Genomic DNA, 13,453 nt, shown 5'->3' with positions numbered 1-13,453 from the left:
AATGAAAAAAAATCTCAGAAGTCACATGAAAGCACAACTGAGCAGGGCAGTCAGACACTGCTAACTAATAAGACAGTAAAGCACTGCGGGAGGCATCACCTTTAATGATTTCACCTTCATTTTGGGGAATAGTAAAAAAGAAAAAACAGCATGTTAATATCATGAGAGCAGACACAGTGCCTAATGGAATAAAATTGAAGAGCCTGATATTGGCCTATGTTCTTATCAGCATTTGGGTTTTGAGAAAAAGGAAAACAAACAAACAAAACAAAAAACTCACAACCCCCCCTCCCACCACCACACACAAGTGCAGTTTTCAACCTGTGGGTTGCAACCCTTCAGGGAACAGTCACATATGAGACATACTTTATACATGCTATTTACATTACAATTCAAAACAGTAGCCACCTTACATTTATGACTTAGCAATGAAATAATTTGGTAGTTGGGGTTGGTTACCACAATGTGAAGAACTGTATTCCTTGAGTTGTTCTTGGTCATAGTATTTTTCTGCAGTAACAGAAATGTGACTGATATATAAACTGGTACCGAAGTGAGTGGAGATGTTTGTGAGGAATCTCTTGATTTTTTGGAGGAGGGTGGGAGACTTTGGATTGGGAAAACTGTTGAATTATTTAAGGAGATCTTAACAGTTCTTTTAGTTTGCCACATGGGAGACATAAGTATTGTGAGTCTGTGCAAAATAGAGCCTCTCTGATGAAACTTCAAAGGATGGCAGGAACTCAATTGGTGACTGGCTTAGAAGCAATTGATATAATTTTGGCAAACAATCTGTCTCTTTACTGCCTGTTTACTAAGAAGTGACCTGAAGATAAATAAAAAGCTAATTGACTAATTGTTTTGAGCAAACTTCAAGGGGTAGATATCCGGTGACCTTCCTCATATGGTAAGAATGTATGTTTGTATTTTTCATTGTTAATGTAGCCAGGACTTCAGTTAATCCCGCCACATTCAGGGTCTGGACGCATAGGAAACTGCAAGATCTCCCAGGATTTGGAAAATGTCCCAATTGTTGTAAGGTCCCCAAAACATGTTGTCACCCCACACACATTGGGAAGCAACTTAAAGGAACATGACCCCCTCATTCTCAAGAGGAAGGGTGGGTGGGTGGTTATTTGTCTGCCGTTGGTTATGGATGATTATTGTCAGTTAGGGGGTTGGTTGCAAGTTCTTACTGGCCATGGTCAGGGAGGAAACAGTAAAGCAGATTCGAATCAGGGATGTCTTTCTTCCTTTCTCTTTCTGTCCTCAATTCTCTGTCTAATGTTGTGGGAAATCAGGAGAAGGGACTAAAATGACAAAATCATAGATCACTGTATCTCTATTTATACTAGAAAGCAATACCAAGTCTCAAATATTTTAGGATGGCATGGATTCTTGAATGATGATAGAATTTAAAATTGTACTTGCATAAATGATTCAATTCATTTTTAAGATATAAGTATATGCAACTTATTCACAATGTGGTGTAAAATTCTAATTTTATAAAATTACTACTGCACACTGCCGTGGATAATTAAGGAATTCAAGCTAGTACTTTCCAACTATAAATAATCAGTCTTCCAGTCATGTTAGGTACTGCTTTAGTTAGGTACAGAAATAAGCTTTATTTAACTTCCTGTGTATGTTTTTAAAGTTAAGTAGGAAGTAAATCCCTTGGGAAAAAAAGCCACATTTGTCCACTGAGATAGACATTACATACAAAGGTGGTTCTCAAATCCTTTAGAGATCTGAAGAATCTGCCATTTCAGATGTTAAAGGCTTTTCACAGTGGGAGAGACCTCAACTCCTGGTAGTGTCCCCAATCTATTCTGAAAAAGATGATGGGCTCTAAAGAACCATTGGGTGAAATACTACCTACTTACCTCTACTGCTGCCAGAAAGCTGTCCAGACTGTGCAGAAGTTGATCATGGGGAAGTCTGTGTCCCAGTTTTTGGAAAAAAAAATAGGATAGTCCTTCAAGTGACCTGCTTCAAAGGATTGTTGTCAGAGCTCCTGGCCCAGTGAGTTGAAGGTGGATGCCACAGTGACACAGGAATATTTGCTGACTGACTCCCAGGGTAGCCAACCATTTCTGTTATTTCTTAGGTTTGGAAGCTGTTTGCTCTGAATTTCCTTTTTTTCAGGCAATATTTCTCCTCCTCAGATCTTGGATGGGGTTGAAGATTAGATAGTTTAGTCTTAACCTTTTCTTGTTATGAGAATCAGAAAAACAAACTTGTTCACCATCGTGCAGAAATGTGACAGCCAGGAACCTGGACAGGAACAGGGTGGACATGGGAGGCTCAGAAAGCAGGGCTCTATGGACAGTCCACAGCAGTATCCAAACTCCTGTGATAACCGCTCTGGCACCATAAGTCCTGAGAGAGGATGGGGATGCCAGGAGAGTGTGCGTGGTCTGCCCACTGCCTGGGACTTTTAAAAGCTTGTACCGGGGGTTGGGGATTTAGCTCAGTGGTAGAGCGCTTGCCTAGGAAGCGCAAGGCCCTGGGTTCGGTCCCCAGCTCCGAAAAAAAAAAACAAAAAAAAAAAAAACAAAAAAAATAAAAGCTTGTACCACCCCCGAGCACATAGAAGAGCTTGAGCAGAAAGAGGCCGATGCCCAGAAGCCGCTGCTGTGGTAGGAGGCAGTTATGGCGGTTGGAGGTGGGGGTAGAGGTGGAGGAGGGATGGGAGAAGACCGAGGAGTTTCCCCAAAAGACAAGAACAGACACCATCCTTACTACTCCAGAACCCACGCCAATCCCACACCACCCCTAAAATGCCCAGTCCACTGCCAAACCTCCCCATGCCAAGCATTCACAGCTTCATCCCCACTGTGCTTATTTCTTATTTTTTTTAACTTCTTATTTATTCTCTGTGAACCTCACATCCTGCAGCTCAACTCCATTCATCTGCCCTTCCCTCAGGTCTGCACTTCACCCTTGCATCCTGCTCTAAATCAGAGCAAAAATAATCTTCATGTGGAAGCTGAATAAAGAAAAAGAAAAAGAAAATTTGTGTGCAAAAAATGTGTCAAATTTTTAAGGATGAAAGACATAAACGCTTAAATTGTTTGGAATTAATGAAAGTACATTTGGTCTCAGAAGACTTATTATGGTTAATAAATGCAAGTTATGATAGATAAGGGATACAAAGCTTAAAAAGTGATAGAAAATGATTTAGGTACAAAATTTTAGACTAATATAATTTAGATAATGAAGTACCTTCTCCAATTTTGCAAAATACGAATGGACAGAATATTGTGACAGTAATTCTTACCTGATGCATCTCATAAGTTTTCTTATTTTATCTAGCTTATTAATGTTAAATTAAAGGTATTTCTTGGAGTAAAAGGGGAAATGCTGAGGTGACCTCCCTTTGTACTAAGGTGTGTCAACTTTCAATTGTTAGTTCTGTACTGGCAGTGAGCTAAGTGCTGGCAGGATTTCTCTTGTCATTTCTATGTCCCATCATCAGCTTTGCTATTTTGTGGATGTTTGTCCTTCTCACCAGCTCAACAGAAGCTAAGAGATGTATCAGGTGTTGTCTCACTGCCGATTGGATGTAATAAAGATCTGATGGCCAAGAGCTGCGTCAGGAAGTATGTGGGCAGAACTTCCGGGCATAGAGAGGGACATAGGCAGAGGCAAGCTGAAGCAGGAGATTCAGAATAGACATGGGCAGGAAGAGATATGGAACAGACCACGGCAGAGGGGTAAAGAGCTAAGCAGCAGGTGGGTCTCAATGGTAGAAAAATGGGGTTAATTTTTAGAGAAGATGAGGGACTGCCCAGTGAAAGGCCTAAGATTCAAACTATGTTCGAATTCTCCATGTCCCATTTACATCTCAGGCAGCTCTGTGAAAATAGTACACAATACAGTATTAACATGGCTTTGAGCCTTTGGTTTGGTTACTTTTGGTCACTGTTCCTCAAGACTGCAGGAGAAGGAACAACACACAGGGCAAACACATGAAAACCATGTGCAGCTTAGAATGGAAAAGATCACTAAGAAGTTTAATGTCACAGCAAAGTCATGTGCTGAAGAGGAGGGTGACATAGTTAAGGAGATGAATGTTATTAACGATAAGCCTCCTGCCTCTGTGCTGGAGAGAAGTGGAAGGTGTCCTCAAGGCAAGACTCTTACCAATTAAAGTTCCAACTTGGAAAAGGGAGCTCAATAGATTTCGTGCTCCTACAAAGCAAGTGCATAGGGAAGCTGCTGCAGTTGTCATCCAAGCAGGCAGCTGACAGGTCAGTGCACCTCATGTGGCACAGAATTTGGAGGAAAAAAGATTTTAAGATTCAGGATGACATGAACAGGACCAGGCGACTCTCGCATTTATGTTTTTATTATTTGAGGCTTGAATTAGAATGATACTCATAGTCTCATGTTTTTTAGTTTTCTTTCATTATTTTATCTACATTTCCAATTTATCTCCCACTCCATGTTCCTCTACATGACCCCCTCTTCTGTCCCCCCACACCCTCTCCCTATGAGATTGCTCCTCCACCCGCCAATTCACTCCCACCTCAGAGGCCTAAGTTCCAATATCATGGTTCATGAAGCTTCCTCAGAAACAAGGTTCTCCCGTCCCAGTGATCCCAGATAAGCTAGTCCTCTGCTACATATCTACCTGGAGCCATGGGCACACCCTGATTCTTTTATTAGTTACCTTAGTTAAGGTGTCTCTTCACAGCAATAGAGCAGTGACTGACAGGCTTAAATTCACTTTGCATCCCAATTTTTGTCCTTTCTCTATTTACTTCTCTCCCACAGTTCCTCCCCAATGTCCTCATACCATCTCCTCTGAGAGAGTAGAGGAATATCCCTCAGAGTGTGCCTCCACCAAGACACATCAAGTTTTTGTAGGGCTGGTGCACCTTCTCCCACTGAGGCCAGGGAAGACACCTGAGTTAGGGTATCAGATTTCACAGACAGGCAAACCTTTGGGGATAGCCTCGGCTCCAGTTACTTACAACAGTGTATGTAATACTGTATTAAACTTAGTAAGGTTTATTTACCTTCACCTGGCAACTCATCCTGAGAAACAGTGCTCTGGCCTGATGCTTTTGTTTTCAGCCCTATCTTCCTCTTTCTTCTGTGCTTACCACTGTAACACAGGAGAAGCTTCTAATATTAATGTTGCCAGATCTTTCCGGTCTTGGGGGATAATTCTATTCTGAGTTGTATATGGATGTAATATCTTCTTTACGTATGATGAATATATACTTCAGGAAAGGACTGCTTCCTTGTTTCTATTAAGATCTAATATGACGAAAGGATTCTGATTAATATTCCAGAATCTTAGGCCACCAGGTTGGTATGTCATCACTCACTGAAGTGAGGTGAATTTTATAACACCTTTTGGCCACCCACTTTCAATGTCATTATGTGGTATTGCCTTAGGCTCTTTTCTACATTCCCCTGCCTTTGGCTGAGTATATGTTTGAGGTCTCTCTGTGACTGTGCAAAGGAGTAAGAGCTAGGGCTGGGCCACAAAATAAGAATGTACTTGTTCATCCAGAAACAAAAACAAAAAACAAACAAACAACCAAAAAAAGCTCTAGGGTAAAATATCGGTGCTAGTGCTGAACTGAACTGTCAGAGGTAATTTTTTGAAGTAAATAACACTATCTTGGGGCTGATAATATGAATCAAATATCCTGCAACATAAGTTTGCAATGTTGCCTGCATTTTATAAATCAAGTCTGACCACCGTTTTGGTTCTTTCCAATCATGTCTGAGTGCATCATCACGGGAACCCCAAAGAAAATCAGAAATGGGTCCTTGAAGCTGATGCACAGGGCCAGTATAGACCTGAATATTACAGAGGACACCTTGATTCTTAACACAAGGGATCATTTCTCCATCCCTCTTGTCACATAATTTATGACAAGATGTCACCTTTCCTAACCTTAGCTTCTTTTCCTAAGTGCTGCTGAAGGGAAGATTTGGTGTCAAGAGGTCTGGACTCAGACCACAGGAACACTGAATTCATTTAAATAGGTGTAGTTTATTGAATGCACACACCAATACATTTCAACCAGAGCAACAGCTCACAACTGTGTACTGGACATTGCTAGGCCCAGCTCATTGCAAAATCCACATGGGCTAAAGCACAAGTGCTGGAAATGCTGCTGTCTATGGGCCCTGACTCGGGTCATTTTACACATAATTGTTCCTATTTTCCTTGAATCTAATGGGTCCTATGTGAAGCTCATAGTTGGGGAACTTGTTAAGATTAACAAACCTCGTAACATACAGAATATAACAGGGTATGTGACCAGCACCACACAGTTCAATAGGTTTTTTTGTTTTTTATTAGTTTGTTTGTTGGCATCCATGATGTGGAGGCATATTACAGAACAATAGGAAAGAGCTGGCTGCTGTGTAACAAATTTGCTGCTATTAAGGTAGGTACGGGGGCAAGACCTCAGCAACAGCCCTTAAGATGGAAAGGAGATGATGTGTTTGATACCTGAAAGGAGCTGCCTCAGCTGTGTTTCTCTGCCTGCTCAGTGCCCATTCACCATCACTCTGTCCCTGAAGAGGACCTCAAGGTCTGCCCCCTGCTGCCTGTGAGCCAGGACTAGGCACAGAAAGGCAAGGCCACAGCACTGGTTTCCAATTCCTCAGTAATGCTGGATTTCCAATAATGTACTTGTATACACAAATACAGTGTGGTAAGTTACAATATATACTAATCATTTCTTACATAGGACAACAGTTGATTGACTAAAACTAATTCTATTTTAAAAAAAGAAAAGAATCCTGGCTCTTGTGGAAATATACAAAGAAATATCTACGATGGTGGGCAATGAATTCTGCCATGGACTGAACTCAGAAAGGTGGGGTTGTGAGAAAGATGCATGGTCAAATAGCCCACCAGGTTCACATTGTGTCAACTTGATTTAATCTAATGACAAAGAAGTGGAGTATCTCTGATGGCTTCCTTCTAATCCCTTGAAAGGATCCCTGGGGATTGGCCTCAGTACATCACACTTCTTGATGGGGCAACAACACTCAAGGAAGCTTGAGATTGTCATAGGCACAGTATTATGCTACATATACAAAGTAGATAATACTACGATGTTCAGATGATGATATCCATTTGTATGCACTCTTAAGGTGAACCTAAGGAAAGAGAGATCAAGGTCCTTAGAATGGAAAGATCAGTCCCAGTTTTTTTTTTTTTTTTCTACCATTCCAAACTGAACGACTGGTAGGGAGAGAATGGTAGATAATCGAGAATTGATGGATGATGCTTTGAATGCAGGGTGGGTTTCTGTGCTGGTTTTAGACAGGGTCTCAAGTATCCCATGTTGCCCTCTCCCTGGATGGCCAGGTTCACTTTGAGCTCAGATAAACCTCCTTCCACTTTCCAATAGATAGGCTTACAAGAGTGGCTTCCAAGGACTGTGAGGACAGCATTAGCCTTTGACAGTTGAGGTGTGTAACCCACAACTATAGTTTTAGCCACGTTTTCCCATGTCTACCAGCTATTTCAGATTGTTGCTGTTCTATGCCTGACAATCGGGACACAGAAAAAAAAACTGATAGAGAGCAAGGACATGGTGATCACTTCCTTACCTCTTCTGTACGTTCTGGATGAGGTTTGTTAAAATTCCAATATTGCAAAAAGCTTTATATAGGGCCCATCTCATCAAGGGTCACTGTGTACTGTTCTATCTAAAATGTCTAATCAGAACTGACTACCATATAACACTTCCTGCAGTCCTCATATGAGAAACTTGGGATTTTGTTTTGACTTTTTCTTTTCTCTGTCTCTCTTATTTTTTGCTATATAAGTTGAGAGAAAGATAGTTAGGGCCATGAATTTGCCCCCAAAATTTGAACTATGGATATGATCAATCAATGTTAGTGTGTGCATTCTGTAAAGTATTCATTTTTCACTATGATAGATGCTTTTGTGTTTGGTGTGGTGGCCATTTCCCAGTGTACAGGTGCTGGGACCTTGCTCTATCCACTTAATGATGTTTATAGCCTCATTTTAGACCTTTCTGTGCACCCCCTATATCTCTTGACTATTTTATTTTTTTGATAGAAGCTCATGGTATATCTTACTCAGGCCTGTGAGCAGTGCTCCTTTGGCGACATTGGTGCAGAGAGCAGAACCCCACCACCAGCATGAGGTTCCCTTCACTGCTGGCTCCAATATTGCACTTTCCTCTGCCAACTGGTCTCCACACTTTTCCTAGCATTTAAAGACTTCAACTCTTTCTCCTAAGGAATTTTCTGGCAATTGTCGATTGCTAAGCACATGACTTCATGAGTGTTCCCCTAACACACACCCATGTTGTAACCTACCATGCAGACTATTTCTTGATGTGATATAAAGCACCTGTACATAATGAGACAGGAGAACTTTTGACTGCATATTCAAGCTGGTGTGAAATCTCAGGAAGCTTTAATGGCTAACATTGGTGAATGAGGACAATTTGAGTTAGGATGAGACATTTTGGGGAAAGATATAGAAGGAAACATTCATTTAGATGCATAGGAATTACTAAGGTTTTTTTATAATCAAGCCTTGAAGAAAATTTGGCTTTGGAAGCAGGAGATGCTCAGTGGCTCTCCCCAGGAAAGTCTCCTGGAAAGGGCACCTCAGCTTATGCTCAGTACAGGGAGAACATTAGCAGGGAGGCAAAGTCTGCTCCCCATGACATCAGCTGTCCCTTCTTGGACATTCTATTGTCTCCTAGAGAGTTCTGGCATCCTCTGTGATGTCACCAGACATCAGTGACAACCAGTGCCCTAGTTTCTCTCAGTCTGAGTCTGGCAGTTACAAGCTAAGACATGTTTTCCCGTCTTCGCAAGCGTTTTGGGAGGGGGAACGTCGATTGTGGAGAGACTAAAGTGAAGGAGTTTGGCCTTTCGTCTCAAAGTAATGATGGAGAAAGACAGCACTTCTGGGGAATGTTTAGTAAGTTCTGGGCAATATATTTTGAGCTCCCTGTCAGGGGGGCTGCAGGCTTAAGCTGACCTTTCTAGCAATGGGCCACAACAACTGGAGCATCTGAAAAGGAATTGAATTTTCATGAATATCACAATTCCTGAAAGTCAGGATTTCAGAACTTTAGTTTCCCCAACCCCACAGGGAGTATATGGTAAGGCCAATGCTATTATCCTGTGAATTTCTGGCCTTTACTTTTACAGTGAATTTGTTAGGTTACATTGATATAATAACACGATCAGGAGTCATGGAGGGTCCACCTTTTCTGAGTTTAGACAGGGCAGCAATGTATTTCACTCTCATTGCTTCTTTAAATACAGTGGATATCTGACAATAGTAACAGGGAGAAAATTGTGCTCCAGGCAATAAGCTTATGTTCTTAGACGACCTCTGATTTCTTCTAAGAGGCAGGGTCATCATTAGCTTTATATATTAGAGGTTGTGTGTTACAAACATTTTTCTAAAATACCAAAAATGTTTGGAACATGTGGACCAAGATTCAGCCTGTAACCTATTGGAACTTCTGGGGCATTTGTTATTTCATATAGGGGAATTGATAAGTCTATTGAACATGTCCTTCCTGGAAATGTGTTTTAAATCCAAAGTTGTTGGCCTAGAGTATCAGGGTAGGACATCTGAGTGTCTCCAATCAGTCAAGTTTAGTGGATGGTGAATTTATCATCTGAGTTCTGAAACCACAGGGGTGAGGGTCCTGAAATAAAGCTGTACCCTGTTCAGTTTATGATAATCCTGGAGAAGCCATCTCCATGGTACATGTAAGCACGTGATTTCCGGCATAGGGAACACCTGGCTGCTTACATCTCTTGGTCTCTATAGAGTAGTGGGAGAACTGAGATCCACTGAGGACGCCTCTTAAGGATAGACCAATCGCCTAGCAGTGACACTTTGTTCCAGGCTTGTTCTCCTGTTTAGGCCTAACTGTGGTCTATGTACACTCTATGCATTCTCCCCATGCAGGTTCACTTGTGTTCTTCTACCTACAGACACTGGGAGAGAAACATCATCCCCTGGCACTGAACTAAGCGAGAATCAGGCCAAGAAGGAAAAGGAGAGGCTGATTAAAGAGCTGCAGCTCATTACCGAGGAGAGAAATGACCTGAGAGATCGCCTGAGGTTTCTGACAGAGAGATCCATGAAGAACAGGTATGAATCGCTCCAAATGCTCTTGTTTCATTCCTGGGTCTGCAAGGTCACCTTCATCTTATCCTATTAAGGTTTTGGGTTCTAGAAAGCTGTGCCTCCCTAACCACCCTGTGCTAAACCTCACCTCCCATATAGAGGAGATTCAGAACCTTGACCCTTCCTGAGGAGCGAGATGGAAAATGGACTCATCTGCTTCCATTTATTGAAAAGCAGAACTTGTGGTCTGAATGAAGAATTCGGGGATAAAGTCAGGGAGAGTGAGTGTCTAGTGTGCATTTGCAAAGCCCTTGACAGCTGGTGGCTTTGCAAGATTGTAATTGCAGTGAGTTTATGGTGAGTCTCTGTACTTGCTAGGCAGGGACTGAGTGCTGGAAGATCCAGGCAGCAACCTGAGGGGCCTGGTCCCAAACAGTTCATCTCAATGCTTGACTAGAAGTTCTCAGGCTCAGGCCTGTTTGTTATTGTCTGTGTGTCTGTGGGAGCCCCTCGGACACAGCAATGGTGCATGATTTTCTCCTGGTTCTCACAGTGCTCTCTGTTTCCATATTTGCTTTTCTCTTTCTCTGACTCTGTTTACATTTCTCTTTGTTTTGTGGGTGTGTCTCAGTCTGTGAGTCTGTGTGTGCATACATCCAAATGCATATGCACAACTGTTATATGTTTATATTTCCCTCCACACCCGGAATATAGGAGTCTATGTCTTGGCCTAAGTATTTTTTTTTTTATTCTACTCAAAAATATTCTTTTTCTTTCTTTTTTTTTTTTCTTTTTTTTTTTTTTTTTATTAACTTGAGTATTTCTTATATACATTTCAAGTGTTATTCCCTTTCCCGGTTTCCGGACAAACATCACCCTCCCCCCTCCCCTTCCTTATGGATGTTCCCCTCCCAAACCTCCCCCCATTGCCACCCTCCCCGCATAGTCTAGTTCACTGGGGGTTCAGTCTTAGCAGGACCCAGGGCTTCCCCTTCCACTGGTGCTCTTACTAGGATATTCATTGCTACCTATGGGGACAGAGTCCAGGGTCAGTCCATGTATAGTCTTTAGGTAGTGGCTTAGTCCCTGGAAGCTCTGGTTGCTTGACATTGTTGTACTTTTGGGGTCTCGAGCACCTTCAAGCTCTTCCAGTTCTTTCTCTGATTCCTTCAACGGGGGACCTATTCTCAGTTCAGTGGTTTGCTGCTGGCATTCGCCTCTGTATTTGCTGTATTCTGGCTGTGTCTCTCAGGAGCGATCTACATCCGGCTCCTGTCGGTCTGCACTTATTTGCTTCATCCATCTTGTCTAATTGGGTGGCTGTATATGTATGGGGCACCTGTGGGGCAGGCTCTGAATGGGTGTTCCTTCAGTCTCTGTTTTAATCTTTGCCTCTCCCTTCCCTGCCAAGGGTATTCTTTTTCCTCATTTAAAGAAGGAGTGAAGCATTCACATTTTGATCATCCGTCTTCAGTTTCCTTTGTTCTAGGCATCTAGGGTAATTCAAGCATTTGGGCTAATAGCCACTTATCAATGAGTGCATACCATGTATGTCTTTCTGTGAGTGGGTTAGCTCACTCAGGAGGATATTTTCCAGTTCCAACCATTTGCCTACGAATTTCATAAACTCGTTGTTTTTGATAGCTGAGTAATATTCCATTGTGTAGATGTACCACATTTTCTGTATCCATTCCTCTGTTGAAGGGCATCTGGGTTCTTTCCAGTTTCTGGCTATTATAAATAAGGCTGCGATGAACATAGTGGAGCACGTGTCTCTTTTATATGTTGAGGCATCTTTTGGGTATATGCCCAAGAGAGGTATGGCTGGATCCTCAGGCAGTTCAATGTCCAATTTTGTGAGGAACCTCCAGACTGATTTCCAGAATGGTTTTACCAGTCTGCAATCCCACCAACAATGGAGGAGTGTTCCTCTTTCTCCACATCCTCTTGGCCTAAGTATTTACCTGTAACACTTTCATGGTGATGTGAATGCTTTGTTCTGGGAGCCCCAAGGTCAACAGCACAGTTCTTTGCTTATGTGGCCACGTTTGCCTGTATATTTGTATTCGTTGTGCAGATTATAATTTTGGGATGATATATGGTCTGTTATCAGGACAGGAAAAAGTAAATCACAGGATTCTGGGTGCATTGGGGGTGGGGGAGCATGGAGAGGTGTGGCCTAGGCTCTTGATAGCTCAACTGGCTGGACTGCAGATTTCCTCTTGATTGAATAAAGGGAGCCAGGGAACCCTCCATCTGGATGCCGAGATTCTGGTGTGCTGGACGCAGAAAAACATGTTTCTGAAGCTGAAGAAGGTCCAATATGTAGAATTCAGAAGGTGTCCTTCCAGGACTGGTGTAGTACAGGACCCACCCTGAGTTCATATCTTCCTAAATGCTGATGTTCATTGTATTCTATCATTTGGGGCCAGGCCACACTTCAGGCCAAATCCATATTATGAAGACCTGGAGAGAATGGAGGAGGCGGTCATGTCAATTCTGCACAACTTAGAGATGGAGAACACTGAGATCCATGAGAACAACCATAAGCTGAAGAAGGAGATTACCTTCTCTAGGTAAGTCCTGGTCAGAAAGGCTGTCACCTGTGGAATGGCTATTTCTGATTTCTTTGTTCTGGATTGGACGGTCTTCAGCTCTGGTTCTATCTCTTGTGCTGTTTACACATCAGTGTGCCAGGGTCATCAGGACTCAGTTTTCAGTTCCATAAAAGACTGTTACTCATCCCAGGATTGTCTAGGCATCTGCAGAAGGCTCTAGATAGAACAGCACTGATTGACGTCAGCAGAACGTTATTAGGCTGACCTGGGCCTCTGGGGTCATACCAGGTTTTACAACACTCAGTGCGTGGACCACAGGGTTAGCATGACCTTCTCTTGGTTCTACTGACCTCTTTTGCGGGTGTTTGCCAACTACTAATTGATGTTGGCCCCATGCATTGGGCTTTCATGGATAGTTATAGATCCATGTTCTTTTTGAGAGATGTGGACACTAATTGGTACTCAGGCCAAGCAAACAATTTATTCTTCCCCGAATTAACTCTTTGTGGTTTGTGCAGCAGCATTATGTGTATCGAGATGTATTTTATTAAGTCTTCATGGGTATCTGGGACCTGGTAGAGTTAGTGGGACTTGGGAGTAGGAATGGGAGAAAGGGGCAGCATGATCTTACTATGCAGACTGTATTTCCAGAAACCTGCTCAGCCAGCTCCTGATGGAGAACACATGTAGGAAGAAGTTGCTCCCACTGAAGCAGGAGAGCAAGGAGGGACATCTTGAGTGTGCAATGAACCAGAAATATTTGGTTGACTTCAAC

This window comes from Rattus norvegicus, chromosome 19 (genome assembly GCF_036323735.1).
Source record: "Rattus norvegicus strain BN/NHsdMcwi chromosome 19, GRCr8, whole genome shotgun sequence".
Classification (NCBI taxonomy): domain Eukaryota; kingdom Metazoa; phylum Chordata; class Mammalia; order Rodentia; family Muridae; genus Rattus; species Rattus norvegicus.
This window is presented reverse-complemented; position numbering follows the sequence as displayed.